Source organism: Ranitomeya imitator, chromosome 7, assembly GCF_032444005.1.
Source record: "Ranitomeya imitator isolate aRanImi1 chromosome 7, aRanImi1.pri, whole genome shotgun sequence".
Lineage (NCBI taxonomy): Eukaryota > Metazoa > Chordata > Amphibia > Anura > Dendrobatidae > Ranitomeya > Ranitomeya imitator.
The window spans coordinates 169,997,523-170,014,365 of record NC_091288.1 but is presented as its reverse complement, the minus strand read 5'-3'; positions in this window follow the sequence as shown (position 1 = coordinate 170,014,365).

Sequence of the window (16,843 nt, the reverse complement as noted above, 5' to 3'; positions counted from 1 at the left end):
AGTACTTCAGACTACAGGGCCCCTTCAGACCATCTGACACTCCATGTCAGTCTGCACTCTCCTCTGTCTCTCTCTGACAGGAACTCCCTCGCTTTCCCTCCAAACCACAATATATAGGGGAGTCACCTAGGAATAGGATCAAAAGCTCTCCTTGTGGCCTGGAGTGTGAACATGTTGTGTGCAACTGTAGTACTTATAAGCAGTACTGGGCAGACTACAGTTAATGGCCATCTCTAGATGACTTGCAGGACCAAGGTCCCTAGGTCCCACTTACAAGCAGCAGTTTTAATCCAGTAAGTGCCATTATACAATCGATACTCCTATCTATCGTTTCAATACCCTGTGATCCCTTTTATTATCTTTATTTTTATTCTTATTTTCAGTACTTTTGACCTTTGGACCTGTAGGCAAGTGCCTCTAAAACCCCAGCCGTCTTACAAAATACTCACGCATACCAGCACTTATACTTTTTTGGACTAGTTTCGGTACTTTTTCATCTGTTTATTGGAGTAATTAATTATCTACTATTCATAACCAGTTCGTATGTCACTATAATTATACTGATATTGGGTACTAATTACCGTATCACCTCATCAGCTTCTACCATCGGATATTTCATCCTTTTATGGCTCTATGAATAGTTTCCAACTACCTCCACTACAAAAGTGAATATACCTTACTTTTTGATACTCACATCACATTACATAGTCTCTTTTATTCAGCGCGGTGAATATTGTTATATAGAATTATGGAAAACAATTTATGGAGTGGAAAATAATTTCTCTTAGTGTGTGGTTCAGAAGTAAGAGCAGTGTTCACAAAATAGAAAATGCCAGAAACTTTTCGTTCCATTAGCTGTGATCTCACCAGTGTTTCATTAAACTTTTTCCTCCCGGTTTGTCCTTTAGTCGCTGATGATATTTTAAGGATTCCTGTTAATATTTTACTTAATGCCTTTCTCAAATATCCAAATATTCTTGAAAAAAATTAAACCATCATAACTGGAAAATGTTTTAGTTATATTACTTCATCCATCTTTAATACCGCAGACCTAGTTCTTTGCTGAGACTTGGACTGCGGTAATGACTTCTGTTTAAGTTGAATTTTAAAACAAAACCGCATATTTTTTTATAAGCTCCTACATAAAAATCAGTAGGTTGAGTTAATACTTTGCTATGGGTCTCAACAGCACCAGCAATTTGGAGCAAGCTTCATAAAGCTTATTGCATCTTACAAAAAAGTATGTGATAATTTGGAGGCATAAAGTCATGTATTGGAGTTTGTGGCTTTCTCTAATTCCTCTGTTACTTGGGAGTGTCCCAAGTTATCTCAACAAGTTATACATTTTAGCACACATTTTTCACCAAAGATTTTTATTTTGTTTATTTTATTTTTTTTGCATCATACATTTATTATGCTCTGGGGTCTGGAGAGACCACAGACCATAATAAGGTAATTTCAATTTGCGAAGAATAAATTAGCTGCAAATCGAATCTCTCTTAAGATTCTGCACAAAGGTTGAAGAAGACAGTGGAAATAAGAGGACCGGAAAGTAGACAGCACTGCTCACTGTCTGATTTCTGGTCCTCAGGGCCTCTTTTTTGTGCCATCGCAGCTCTGGTATGTTCTCACTAGTCCACGACTTCCGGCCACAATGAGGTCTCTAATGTCATGGCACGTTGCACGTCCCTGATGTCGCGACATGTGATGCAAGGCCTGGTTTCAGCCAGTATTCCCAGGCCTAAAATGAATGGGCCTGGAGATGCGGTGTACTCTGGGTGAAAGAATAAGGCTGCTTTGAGAACTAGATGGCAGGGGGCGAGCTGTGGAGGACACAGACAGGTATTATACATAGATAGAAGGACATTAAATGCAGCACAAATAGAATTAAGTACGGTAGTACCGTACGAGTAGTACAGTGAGAGAGCACTACAGTACATATAGTACAGTTAAAGGGCAAGATAGTACAAGTAGTGCAGGTAGGTAAAAAATAATAAAAGAAATACAGGTAGAGAGCACTGCTGTACATACTGTATAATATACTTTTAGAGCAGTACAGTACATGTAGAACACTCCGTAATAGGTTTCCTCAGTATATATTCAAACTAATCTCAATTTATCTTCCAACATGCAGCCTCCGTTCCTCCAAGAACTTCCTTCTCTCCTTCACACTCACACGTCCCTCACCCAATCGCCTCCAATACTTTTCCCGAGTGTCCCCCATCCTATGAAATCACCCTGCAATGACCCCTCTGCTACCTCACCACAATTGAAGCTGCCGTAAACCCTCAAACCCACTGTATCCTATCCTACCATCTTGTAGAATGTAAGCCCGCAAGGGCAGGGTCCTCTCCCCTCTGTACCAGTCTGCCATTGTTAGTTTGTTTGCCGTATTTTATATTTCTATCTTTATGTAATCCCTTCTCATGTACAGCACCATGGAATCAATGGTATTCTAGAAATAAATAATAATAATATTACACAAGTAGTACAAGTGGTGAACAGTATAATACGTGTAGCACTCTACTTTGTCCCAGAAAAGTGTTACTAACCCATTGTAATTATTATTATTATTTATTTGTATAGTACCATTAATTCCATTGTGCTGTACATTAGAGAGAGTTACATCAAAATACAGATATCACTTACAGTAAACAAAACTAACAATGACGGACTGATACAGAGGGGCGAGGACTCTGCCCTTGCGAGCTTACATTCTACAGGATTATGGGGAAGGAGACAGTAGGTCGGGGGTTGCAATATCTTCAATGGTGTTGAGGTGGCCATGTGGTCATTAGGTTGAATGCTTTTTTGAAGAGATGGGTTTTCATGTTCCGTTTGAAGGATCTAAATGTGGTGGCTAACCGGACGTGTTGGGGCACAGAATTCCAGATGATGGGGGATATTTGGGAGAAGTTTTGGAGGTGATTGGGTGAGGAGCGAATAAGCGTGGAGGAGAGAAGGAGGTCTAGGGAGCACTGGAGATTACGTGAGGGAAGATATTGAGAGATTAGTGTGGAAATATATGGAGGAGAAAGATTATAGATGGCTTTGAAGGTCAGTGTTAGTAATTTAAGCTGGATACGCTGGGAAATTGGGAGCCAGTGAAGGGATTTGCAATGAGGGTGTAACAACTCTGCTGGCATCACGTCATGGCCTCACATCTCTCACACTATCTTACCCACTGCTCCAGGTCATGTTGCGGTTTCTGTTTCATGCCAGCTCCATGTTCTGTGTCTCTGCTCTCTGCATGCCTCATGGCTATGTGTATAGGGGGCCGGCACCTGAACTCTCTGGTTCTTAGTTAAGGATGGACTGGATGGGTGCGAGAGTGTTAAGGTACCGTCACACTCAGCAACTTTGCAAAGAGAACAACAACAATCCGTGACGTTGCAGCGTCCTGGATAGCGATATCGTTGTGTTTGACATGCAGCAGCGATCTGGATCCCGCTGTGCCATCGCTGGTCGGAGCTAGAAGTCCAGAACTTTATTTTGTCACCAGGTCGGCGTGTATCGTCGTGTTTGACATCAAAAGCAATGACGCCAGCAACGAGCATAGGGCCCCTAGATGTGTGTCGGATCGGTACACTCCGGCTGTTTGAGATGGAGCTAACAACCAGCGAGAACGATAAGTGAGTCGCCGTTACGTCACTGGATCGCCCCTGCATCGTTCTGGAGTTGCTGTGTTTGACGTCTCTACAGCGACCTAAACAGTGATGCTCCAGCGATCTAGTTTAGGTTGGCTCGTTGTCTATATCGCTGCAGCGTCGCTGAGTGTGACGGTACCTTTAGAAGGTAGGTCACAGAGGACGATGTTGCAATAGTCGAGGCGGGAGATGATTAGGGCATGCACAAGCATTTTGGTAGAGTGAGGGTTGAGGAAAGGACGGATTATGGAAATATTTTTGAGCTGGAGGCGACAGGAGGTGGCGAGAGCTTGGATTTGCGGTTTGAAGGACAGGGCAGAGTCAAGGGTTACTCTGAGGCAGCGGATAACCGGGACAGGGGAAAGTGTGAAGTGTGAATTCACTTATTGTTATAGAGAGATCAGGTAGGGAGGATATGCAAGATGGAGAAAAGATAATTAGTTCAGATTTGTCCACATTGAGTTTGAGGAAGCGAGTGGAGAATAAGGAGGATATGGCTGATAAGCACTCTGGGATTCTGGAGAGCAGAGCATTGACATCTGGGCCATAGAGGTAGATCGAAGTGTCATCATCATATGGTACTGGAAGCCATAGGACTTTATGAGTTGTCCCAGGCCAAGGGTATAGATTGAGAAGAGAAGGGGTCATAGGACAGAGCCTTGAGGACACCAACAGAGAGGGGGTGAGATGAAGAGGTAGTATGGGAGTAGGAAATGCTAAATGTGCAGTTGGTAAGGTATGAGGAGATCCAGGATAGGGCAAGGTCTTTGACACCAAAGGAAGAGAGGATCTGTAGTAGGAGGCAGTGGTCAATTGTGTCGAAGGCAGAGGACAGGTCTAGGAGGAGGAGTATAGAGAATTGTCTGTTAGCCTTGGCTGTAAGTAAGTCATTCGTAAGCTTGGTCAGGGCAGTCTCAGTGGAATGGTGGGGATGGAAGCCAGATTGTAGGGTGTCGAAGAGTGAGTTAGATGCAAGGTGAGAGGAAAGTTCAGTGTGGGCGTGCTGCTCAAGGAGTTTGGAAGCAAATGGGAGCAAAGATATGGGGCAATAGCTGGACATAGCGCTCGGGTCAAGGGATGGCTTTTTGAGGATAGGTGAGATTGTGGCATGTTTGAAAGCAGAGGGAAAGATACCAGAAGTTAGTGATAGGTTGAAGAGATGGGTTAGGGATGGGATTAGCTTAGTGGTGAGGTTGGGGAGGAGGTGGGTTGGGATGGGGTCAAGTGCACAAGTGGTGAAGTGTGATTTGGAGAAAAGATGAGCAAGCTGTCCTTCAGTGATTTTGGAGAAGGAAGTTATGGGGTTAGGGCATTGGTCTGGCATACAAAGAGGTTGTGGTGGTTGGAAAACAAAGACTTGCCTTGTTTGGTCTATCTTATTTTTGAAGTGCGTGGCAAAGTCCTCTGAGGGGCGTCTTTAGTAATAATACTGTAATCTGAGGGGCGTCTTTAGTAATAATTACTGACCATATAATAAGCAATGCTAATCTCGGTATTATGGATTAGCTTTCCATATCTGATAATAGACAACAGAGGTCTAGTTGAAATGTATTTGCATTTTTCATAGTTTACTTTATATTATCATCTATCTGCAGTTTAATGAAATTATCATAACTGTGTAACAATAGAAGCCAGGAAAGATGTAATGACATGTTGTACTTATTTAATTCTCTGTACTGACTGTTCCCTGACTTTTACAAGCAGCATAATATCCTCTCATTATATTATATTCTATCAAGAAATCAGCTGATTCATTTATACTGAATATTTCACTACCAAGCTGTAACATGCGGGCTACTCGTTTCTTCAGTTTCCATAAAATATAATAAGTGAGTGCTGCTCTTATCCAAAGGCAAGAAAATGAAGGGTGCATTGTGGATTTGATGGTTCCTATTTTGAAAGCATTGGGGGTTTGATGATAAGAATATATACTGAAAAATCAGCCCATTCAAGGACTGTAAAGAGAGGAGACAAATTACTGGTTGATGTTCCAGTTTCCCAATATAATAGGTGCCCATAGCCTGTAAGAGTATTTGTAATAATTGGGCCTTATTGCAACAATTGATGAAATTTGAAGGTACTAAAGTGGGTTGTCTTGTGCAGGCTATTTAAAGGGAATCTGTCTCCAACTTTTTGCTATCTAATTGGAAAGCAGCATAATGTAGGGGAGAATACCCTGATTCCAGCAATGTATCCCTTACGGGTCTGCTTGGTGCAGTTTTGATATAATCACTGTTTTATCACCAGGAGATTAACACTAGAGGACTACTTGGCCTGCCGCCAGGAAGTCCATCCACGCCCCCACCACTGATTGGCAGCTTTCTGCTTATGCACAGTGTACACAGAAAGCAGCCAATTAGTGGTGTGGGCGGGGTTATAAATAGTCAACTGTCAGAGAACTGCTAAATCTGCAGCAGATAAATCAAAACAGTAAGGTGATACACTGTTGGATTTAGGGTCTCTGCTTCTACATCATGCTGCTCTCAGATGTAGCAGAAAACAAATGGTGACAGATTCCCTTCAACAGATCAACAAAACAGCAAATCATTGATAAGGCTCACTTACACAGAAGCAGTGGCATTCAGTAAGGGATTGACTGCAAACTTTTGCCATAAAGATGAAAGGACAAACATCTCCAAATAGTCATCATCTGATGACATGTACAATTTCATTGATTGAAGTCTGTATTAAAGGACAAGTTATGTTTATCACATGTTCTTCCTAAGACATGTTATTTGTTATGCCGTTTATATATGTATCGTGATCATGCATACTATATAAATCTAAGTTTATCCATATGCTTTAGACATAATCAATGGGTGTAAGTGCGAAACTAATGTTTAATACACACCCAATGTGTGGGAAGAAAAACATTGCAGCGCAATACAGTGAGGTGTGTAAAATTTTGAATAATCAATTATTGATAACCTGTCGTCTTCTAATTAGAATCCATCTGGAAGACAAATTACTGCAGTTTCCATATGTAACTAACAAACTAAAGCTGCACTTCAATGGCGGTGGCTCTCTTAGCTTGCACCTGTTCACACCTGTTTTTCTGTTTGGCAGCGACTGTCCGTTTCGTATATTCATTTAGGAAGGAAACATTTACTATTTGACAGAATTTGAATACGGTAATTGAGTGGTAAGTGTTGGTGCCATGCAATGTTCAATTAAATGAGTGAAGCTTATCAAGCTAATTGCATAAATCAAAATGTGGTGAATCAAAATAGAAAAATGTGTTATTAAAGATTCATTCTTCTTAGTCTTACAGTGTTACATAATCTTACCTTATGTAATGAAGGCCAGATGAATTGCACTTTTATATGCCATGATAATGCTAATGATTTCCTGTTTACAGCTGTGTAATATTTACTACTGGTCATTTATCAATAGGGGAAGATGTATTAAAGGGAATCTGTCAGCAGGTTTTTGCTACCTCATCTGAGAGTAGCCTGATGTAGGCAAGAGAAGCTGAATCCAATGATGTATCACTTAGATTACTGGGTGCAGCCGTTCTCACACAATCAGAGCTTTTAGAATTAGCAATGCAGCAGAGCTGAGGAAGCTGCCCCCGCCCACACCAGGCTCTCTGTATATGTAGGGATGTGGACTGTCTTACCCTGTTCCTGCCCCTGAAGACAGCAGATGCACTATGTAAATACCGTCTTATTTTTTTATATGTTATGTTTACGTGCTGCATGTATGCCAACTTTAACCAAGCTCATTTTTATTCTCTCTATATACTGTATATATATACCGTATTTTTCGTTTTGTAAGAAACTTGGGGGGAAAATGGGGGTGCGTCTTAGAAAGCAAACATGCTTTACTTGGGTGGTGTCCTGGTGTCTCCGGGTGCCCGGCGATTGATGTCCATTGCTGCGGATGTCTCCGGTGCCCAGCAGTGCTGCGTGGGTGTCCGGCGCTGCCCGGGGTACTGCCAACATTTTGCGACAGGCCAGAGCCCCGGCACTACCAGGGTTCCATGTGCGCTGGTCTCCAGGAATATGGCCACCGCTGGGGGTGGCGCATGCTCTGATGGTGATCTTGGGATCAAGATCTCGAGAGATGAGATTTCAGTGCTGAAATCTCATCTCTCAAGATCTTGATCCCGAGATCACCATCAGCGCATGCGCCGTCCCAGGCAGTACCGGACACCCACGCAGCACCGCTGGGAACCGGAGACACCCGCAGCAATGGTCAGCAACTGCCGGGCACTCAGATACACCCGACAGCAGCACAAGAACCCCGCAGCAGCACAAGAACCCTGCAGCAGCACAAGATCCTCGCAGCAGCGCGCCACACATCGGAGCCCCCACTTATCCCTGCCTGCGGCCTGGAGCATCACCCCACTCCTGCCTCCTCCAGCAGCGACCCTGGCACCCCGCTTCACTGCAGCCACCAACCTCGGTAAGCAATAAGATGCAAGGATTATAAGAAGCGCCACCAATTTATTAAAAAATATTTTTTTCTTATTTTTCTCCTCATAATTTGGGGTGCGTCTTATAATCTGGAGCATATATATATATATATATATATATATATATATATGTGCGTGTGTATATATACAGTGGGGCAAAAAAGTATTTAGTCAGTCAGCAATAGTGCAAGTTCCACCACTTAAAAAGATGAGAGGCGTCTGTAATTTACATCATAGGTAGACCTCAACTATGGGAGACAAACTGAGAAAAAAAAATCCAGAAAATCACATTGTCTGTTTTTTTAACAATTTATTTGCATATTATGGTGGAAAATAAGTATTTGGTCAGAAACAAACAATCAAGATTTCTGGCTCTCACAAACCTGTAACTTCTTTAAGAGTCTCCTCTTTCCTCCACTCATTACCTGTAGTAATGGCACCTGTTTAAACTTGTTATCAGTATAAAAAGACACCTGTGCACACCCTCAAACAGTCTGACTCGAAACTCCACTATGGTGAAGACCAAAGAGCTGTCAAAGGACACCAGAAACAAAATTGTAGCCCTGCACCAGGCTGGGAAGACTGAATCTGCAATAGCCAACCAGCTTGGAGTGAAGAAATCAACAGTGGGAGCAATAATTAGAAAATGGAAGACATACAAGACCACTGATAATCTCCCTCGATCTGGGGCTCCATGCAAAATCCCACCCCGTGGGGTCAGAATGATCACAAGAACGGTGAGCAAAAATCCCAGAACCACGTGGGGGGACCTAGTGAATGAACTGCAGAGAGCTGGGACCAATGTAACAAGGCCTACCATAAGTAACACACTACGCCACCATGGACTCAGATCCTGCAGTGCCAGACGTGTCCCACTGCTTAAGCCAGTACATGTCCGGGCCCGTCTGAAGTTTGCTAGAGAGCATTTGGATGATCCATAGGAGAATGTCCTATGGTCTGATGAAACCAAACTGGAACTGTTTGGTAGAAACACAACTTGTCGTGTTTGGAGGAAAAAGAATACTGAGTTGCATCCATCAAACACCATACCTACTGTAAAGCATGGTGGTGGAAACATCATGCTTTGGGGCTGTTTCTCTGCAAAGGGGCCAGGACGACTGATCTGGGTACAGGAAAGAATGAATGGGGCCATGTATCGTGAGATTTTGAGTGCAAACCTCCTTCCATCAGCAAGGGCATTGAAGATGAAATGTGGCTGGGTCTTTCAACATGAGAATGATCCAAAGCACACCGCCAGGGCAACGAAGGAGTTGCTTCGTAAGAAGCATTTCAAGGTCCTGGAGTGGCCTAGCCAGTCTCCAGATCTCAACCCTATAGAAAACCTTTGGAGGGAGTTGAAAGTCCGTGTTGCCAAGCGAAAAGCCAAAAACATCACTGCTCTAGAGGAGATCTGCATGGAGGAATGGGCCAACATACCAACAACAGTGTGTGGCAACCTTGTGAAGACTTACAGAAAACGTTTGACCTCTGTCATTGCCAACAAAGGATATATTACAAAGTATTGAGATGAAATTTTGTTTCTGGCCAAATACTTATTTTCCACCATAATATGCAAATAAATTGTTAAAAAAACAGACAATGTGATTTTCTGGATTTTTTTTTCTCAGTTTGTCTCCCATAGTTGAGGTCTACCTATGATGTAAATTACAGACGCCTCTCATCTTTTTAAGTGGTGGAACTTGCACTATTGCTGACTGACTAAATACTTTTTTGCCCCACTGTATATATATATATATATATATATATATATATATACACACACACATATGCATCCAGCTCTGGCAAAAATTAAGAGACCACTGCAAAATGTTCAGTTTGTCTGATTTTTCTCTTTATATGTATATTTTTGAGTAAAATGTAAATTGTTCTTTTATTCTATAAACGTCTGACAACATGTCTCCGAATTTCCAAGCAATAATTTTTGTATTTTTTTCTGACAAAGAAAAATGGTCAAAATTAAAAAAACAAACAGTGCTTTCAGACCTCAAATAATGCAAAGTAAACAAGTTCATAATCATTTAGAAACAGTAATACTAATGTTTTAACGCAGGAAGAGTTCAGAAATCAATATTTTGTGGAATAACCATGATTTTTAAGCACATCTTTCATGTGTCTTGGCATGCTTTCCACCAGTCTTTCACACTGCTCCTGGCGCAAAAATGTAAGTAGTTCGTCTTTGTTTTGATGGCTTGTGACTATCCATCATCCTCTTGATTATATTCCAGAGGTTTTCAGTGGGGATCAGGTCTGGAGATTGGGCTACCCATGACAGGGATTTGATGTGGTGGTCTCTTATTTTTTGCCAGAGCTGTATATTTGCCTAAAATGCAAAGGAAATGTGTCATCATTAACATTAGGCTCTTTAGAGATCATTTCATCTTAAACTGGCTTCAGACTTTTACATGCCACTGTAAGTGCATATCTATATACTGTATATATATATGTATATATACAAACACACACAAATAAGCACTATATTATGGGTAACGATAGCAAAGTCAATACTGTATATTATGCCACTGTCAGAACACAGTAATGTGACTAAATAGAATATATAAGCAACATTGTATTATAAAAACTGTTTTTAATGTTCCTATTATCTAGCAGTTAAATTACTGTATTTTCTGGTGTATAAGACGACTGGGCGTATAAGACGACCCCCAACTTTTCCATATAAAATATGGAATTTGGGATATACCCGCCGTATAAGACGGGGGTCATCTTATACGCCCAGTCATCTTATACGGCGTGTGCGGTGCGTATGGTTCCCAGGGTCTGGAGGAGAGGAGACTCTCCTTCAGGCCCTAGGATCCATATTTATGTAAAAAATAAAGAATAAAAATAAAAAATATGGATATACTCACCCTCTGATGGCCCCTGGCTCTCAGCGTTGCAAGTGGCGGCCTCCGTTCCTACGAATGTATTGAGCGTAGGACCTGCGATGTCGTTGCGGTCGCTTCACCGCAACGTCATCGCAGGTCCTACGCTCAATGCATTCTTAGGAACGTAGGCTGCCGCTTGCAGCGCTGAGAGCCAGGGGCCGTCAGAGGGTGAGTATATCCATATTTTTTATTTTTATTCTTTATTTTTTACATAAATATGGATCCCAGGGCCTGAAGGAGAGTCTCCTCTCCTTCAGACCCTGGGAACCATCCAGGATCGCTCCCTACACATGCCGTACCTGGCGTATAAGACGACCCCGACTTTTGAGACGATTTTCAGGGGTTAAAAAGTCGTCTTATACGCCGGAAAATACGGTACTATTAATACCTTTATGGCTCAGCTTAACAAGCGTTCACACTCAGTACTTGGCATCAGGGCTGCCACTAGAAATTTTGGGGCCCCATACTGGCAAAATTTTCGGGGCCCCCTTGAGACTCCGCCCAGGCTCCACCCCAGCCCCGCCTCCAGGCTCCACCCCTCGAACTGTCCACAGTCCCACCGCTCTCTCTTGGAAAATCTCCACTTCTCACCTATCACACATTAACAGTTCCCATCACCAGATCACACATATAGCCGGCAGCTTTTGTTTTGGCCAAAAGATTTTTTAAGCCGCCACCAGAACACGGTAGACACTTTTGGCCGGGCCCTACTGTACTGTAACCTACTAAATATTTGTTAAAATATGCAATACAATTTAGGTATATTTTTATTTATTTTTCAATTTTTAAAATGACCTATAATACTACATACAAGGAACAAATACCACAACACTATGACCAGATGACATATTACCACCACAGTGATCGAATAATATAAAATACAAGGAACAAATACCACAACACCATGACCAGACCGCATATTACCACCACATAGTGACTGAATACTACAATACTGATCAGTAATTAAAAAAAAACAACCACAATACTATCACCATCAGTGCCATTATACACAGGAGATCTGTAATTAGTAAGCAGTGTCTGTGTACAGGTAATACAGTGATCACCGTTGACATTATACACAGGAGCTCTGTATATAGTATACAGTGTATAGTGTCAGTGTATAGTTAACACTGACTCACCAGTGACGTCTCTAGGTGAAGTCCTTCATCTTTCATCCAGCACAGACCGCCATCATTTCTTCAAGCCAGGACTCGTCTCTGCAGGAAATAACACAGTTATCTCGAGTTCCACTTGCAGAATACATTACTTAATTTTCACAGCCTCTACATTACACCACATAAAGAAGGTGACATAGTATCACTCTGCACAGTAACAGGACCTCCCCCCATTTAAAACAGTATACTCAAAAAATAAAATAAATACATCACTGCAATAATAATATCCCTTAATTAGCCCCTATGATAATATTCGCCATCCTAGCCCCCGTGTGTCTCATTGCAGGCTCCAGCCATATGTTCTCCCATCCTGCCCTCATGAGTATCCATTCTGCCCCATATGATCTCCCCATCCTGCCCCATCTGTCTCCATCGTATCCATCCTGCCCCATCTGTCTCCAATCCTGCCCCATCTGTCTCCATTCTGCCCCATCTGTTTCCAATCCTGCCCCATCTGTGTCCAGCACTCTGCCCCATCTGTGTCCAGCACTCTGCCCCATCTGTTTCCAATCCTGCCCCATCTGTGTCCAGCACTCTGCCCCATCTGTGTTCAGCACTCTGCCCCATCTGTGTTCAGCACTCTGCCCCATCTGTGTCCAATCCTGCCCCATCTCTGTCCAGCGCTCTGCCCCATCTCTGTCCAGCGCTCTGCCCCATCTCTGTCCAGCGCTCTGCCCCATCTCTGTCCAGCGCTCTGCCCCATCTCTGCCCAGCACTCTGCCCCATCTCTTCCCAGCACTCTGCCCAGCACTCTGCCCCATCTCTGTCCAGCACTCTGCCCCATCTCTGTCCAGCACTCTGCCCCATCTCTGTCCAGCACTCTGCCCCATCTCTGTCCAGCACTCTGCCCCATCTCTGTCCAGCACTCTGCCCAGCACTCTGCCCCATCTCTGCCCAGCACTCTGCCCCATCTCTTCCCAGCACTCTGCCCCATCTCTTCCCAGCACTCTGCCCAGCACCCTGCCCCATCTCTGCCCAGCACTCTGCCCCATCTCTTCCCAGCACTCTGCCCCATCTCTGCCCAGCACTCTGCCCCATCTCTGCGCAGCACTCTGCCCCATCTCTGTGCAGCACTCTGCCCCATCTCTGTGCAGCACTCTGCCCCATCTCTGTCCAGCACTCTGCCCCATCTCTGTCCAGCACTCTGCCCCATCTCTGTCCAGCACTCTGCCCAGCACTCTGCCCCATCTCTTCCCTGCACTCTGCCCCATCTCTGTCTAGCACTCTGCCCCATCTCTGTCCAGCACTGTGCCCCATCTCTGTCCAGCACTCTGCCCAGCACTCTGCCCCATCTCTTCCCAGCACTCTGCCCCATCTCTTCCCAGCACTCTGCCCCATCTCTGTCCAGCGTTCTTCCTTGGGCCCCCGGATCGCCGCTCTAAAAAAAAAAAAAAGAAGTTCTTCTTACCTGCCGCGCTCCTGCGGCGGGCGAAGTCTCCACGCAGCTGCAGCGTGCATGCACTCGCCGGCGACTGACAATGATGTCAGACGCCGGCGACATGCACGCACGCTGCGGCTGACGTCAGCGCCTGCCAGCCTCAGATTGGCTGGCGGCGCCGCGGCTGTTAACTATTGACGTGCGGGCCCGCGCCCGCACGTCAATAGCTTTAAACAGCTGCAGCGTCGGCGCTAAGGGCCCGGTTAGCCTGCGGCTGCCGGTAGGGGCCCGGTGAGCAGATAAGAGGGGGCCCGATGCGGGCCCCCTCTGCTCACCGGGCCCCATACGCCAGTCACGGCCGTCATGCCCTGATGGCGGCCCTGCTTGGCATATCCTCATCGTAGTCTCTGTAAGTTCCTCTGATCATTACACTGGCTCTAACGGAGGTCACCAAGCATGACCCTGGCCCATACTCTGTACCATACATCTACGGTTGAAGTAACAGCCCATAGGGATGGTGCTCTGATACAGCTGGATCATCTTTGGAGTCTGGTTAAGATCTGGTCATGGTCTTCTACTGGTGCTGCTTATGGACTTCTACTGGTGCTGTTTGAGTCTTATACTGGCACTGCTGACCGTTCTCGGACCTTTCTGTGGTCATGGAGGCCTTAAGCCCACCTCACAGCCAAATGACCTACGTGGTACAGGTTCTAGCGCCAACTCCACCTGATCTGGTTTCTTCTTCAATCTCCACCCCGAGAGCATTCACTTTAATTTCATTTAACCAGCAGATGCCAGTGTTCACTTGCAGTTACTCAATTAGGCATTCACTGTACTTGTCTTTTCTCTTGTCCACCTCCATACACAATCAGTTGTATGCAAAAAAACGCAATTAGTCAAATTTAGCACAGTATTAGAACATGAGAAAGAACTATAAAGTGATCCTCCATTGTGCCACTGTTTATTTGCCATGTATGGACAGAGACAGAAGAGGACTTTTGTGCAAAAAGCATGTGAGTCTTTTATCATCCAAAGTTTATCATAATGCACCCCTTTAAGTACTTCTATGAAGGTGGAAATGGCCCCCTTATCTCTTTGGCCCTGGGCAATTGCACAGGTTTCACCAATGATAAGTCTGCCTCTTCATGCTGCTGACCTCCCCACTAAGACCAGATCGACCAGATCGCTGCAGCGTCGCTGTTTGGTCGCTGGAGAACTGTCACACAGACTGCTCTCCAGCGACCAACGATGCCGGTAACCAGGGTAAACATCGGGTAACTAAGCGCAGGGCCGCGCTTAGTAACCCGATGTTTACCCTGGTTACCATCCTAAAAGTAAAAAAAACAAACACTACATACTTACCTACCGCTGTCTGTCCTCCAGCGCTGTGCTCTGCACTCCTCCTGTACTGGCTGTGAGCGTCGGTCAGCCGGAAAGCAGAGCGGTGACGTCACTGCTCTGCTTTCCGGCTGACCGACGCTCACAGCCAGTACAGGAGGAGTGCAGAGCACAGCGCTGGAGGACAGACAGCGGTAGGTAAGTATGTAGTGTTTGTTTTTTTTACTTTTAGGATGGTAACCAGGGTAAACATCGGGTTACTAAGCGCGGCCCTGCGCTTAGTTACCCGATGTTTACCCTGGTTACCAGTGAAGACATCGCTGGATCGGTGTCACACACGCCGATCCAGCGATGTCAGCAGGGAGTCCAGCGACGAAATAAAGTTCTGGACTTTCTTCAGCGACCAACGATCTCCCGGCAGGGGCCTGATCATTGGTCGCTGTCACACATAACGATTTTATTAACGATATCGTTGCTACGTCACAAAAAGCAACGATATCGTTAACAATATCGTTATGTGTGAAGGTACCTTTACAGACATACCAGATGCAGAAGGACTGGATTGTCCGTAATCAGTATTACTGCACATCCTATTTGGTAGTAGTTTTTTTTAGAGTGGGAGGTAGGCATTGAGCGGTCTAGAAGCATTTTAGAATCTAGTAAAAAAAGGTATTTCTATCACTAGGTTATTTTATGTATGATCACTGGGGTCTGGCATAGGTCTCTTTGGTATTTCACAAGTAGAGTGATGCTACCAACCAAGGATCTGAACAAATAAGCATTTTAGGGTCATAATTCATAAGGGTGCTACTTACCATCACTAATATCACATAATACACTACTGATATGCAATCACTTTCTATATGTCACTAGTGTGTTACATCCTCCTGGTAGATCTGGGGTTAGGCGATCTTTACATACTGTGAATCGCAGGTCTCCCATTAAGCCTGTGTGTTTTGTTCCTCATATTAAATAGACTTTGTTTCCTTTGGCACTGAAGAGGTTAACGACTCTTTGTATGCTGATTAGAGACATGAAGCTCCTTCTCACAGCTGCTCCTGTCCTGCTCATTTTCTTTCTCTATAAAACCTGGCCAGAACTTCTCATCCCTGCATGTGAAAGTTTTGCTTCCTGGCTTGCTGGAGTTGCTGTGCTGAAGTTGGAATTCGAAGTTGCTGCTGGAGATTGTTGTCTGCTGTTTTTGGGTGTATGCTTTCTCCATAATCCTATTCCCATTTGGTTTGTACCTTCCTATCCTTCTCTATTTTCCTCTCTACCTTTGGTGAGGGTTTTTGTATGTAAGTTGCTTTTTGTTTTCCCTGTTTGCCTTACGTGTTAATACACTAACATATTTCTCCCTGGCTTCCTGGGGAAAGGGGAGAGAACAGTTTAGGACATTAACAGGTGCATAGTAAGGTCAGAGACATGGGCCTCTCTACCTTTAAGAGTACCCCCAGGACAAGGATATTTAAGGTCGCAGTTAAAGGGACAGTTTGAGGCCCCCCCTTCCTTACTAAAGACCGTCACAGCGTGACGCTGTAGTTACAAACCATCTAATTACTTAAGCTATTGATCATACAATATAACTAAGCCTATATTATTTAGGTTGCACTATAATTTCATTTTTTTCTAATAGTAGTCTGTTTAGTGGGACTACATGTTTTAAAATGAATAAAACACTTAACAGTTTGTAACAAGTCTGGTCTCATAATAAAACGCCAGACAGGTATTAGGAAGACAGGAAGACAGACAAGAAGCCTTCCTCCAAGTTCATGAGTCAGTTCAGCCTGGCAGCATTTTCCACACAGACTAGTGAGATCACTTTTCCTGTTCGACAAAGATTACGGTATTTTTATGTCACCAAAAAGACTCCATGTGTTGAATTTATGTAGAGCTCAAGAACTGATCTGGATACACTCATTCTACTATACAGTATATCAATATTCCTTCAATTTCCAGTGGTCTTTAATAAGAAGGATTACATG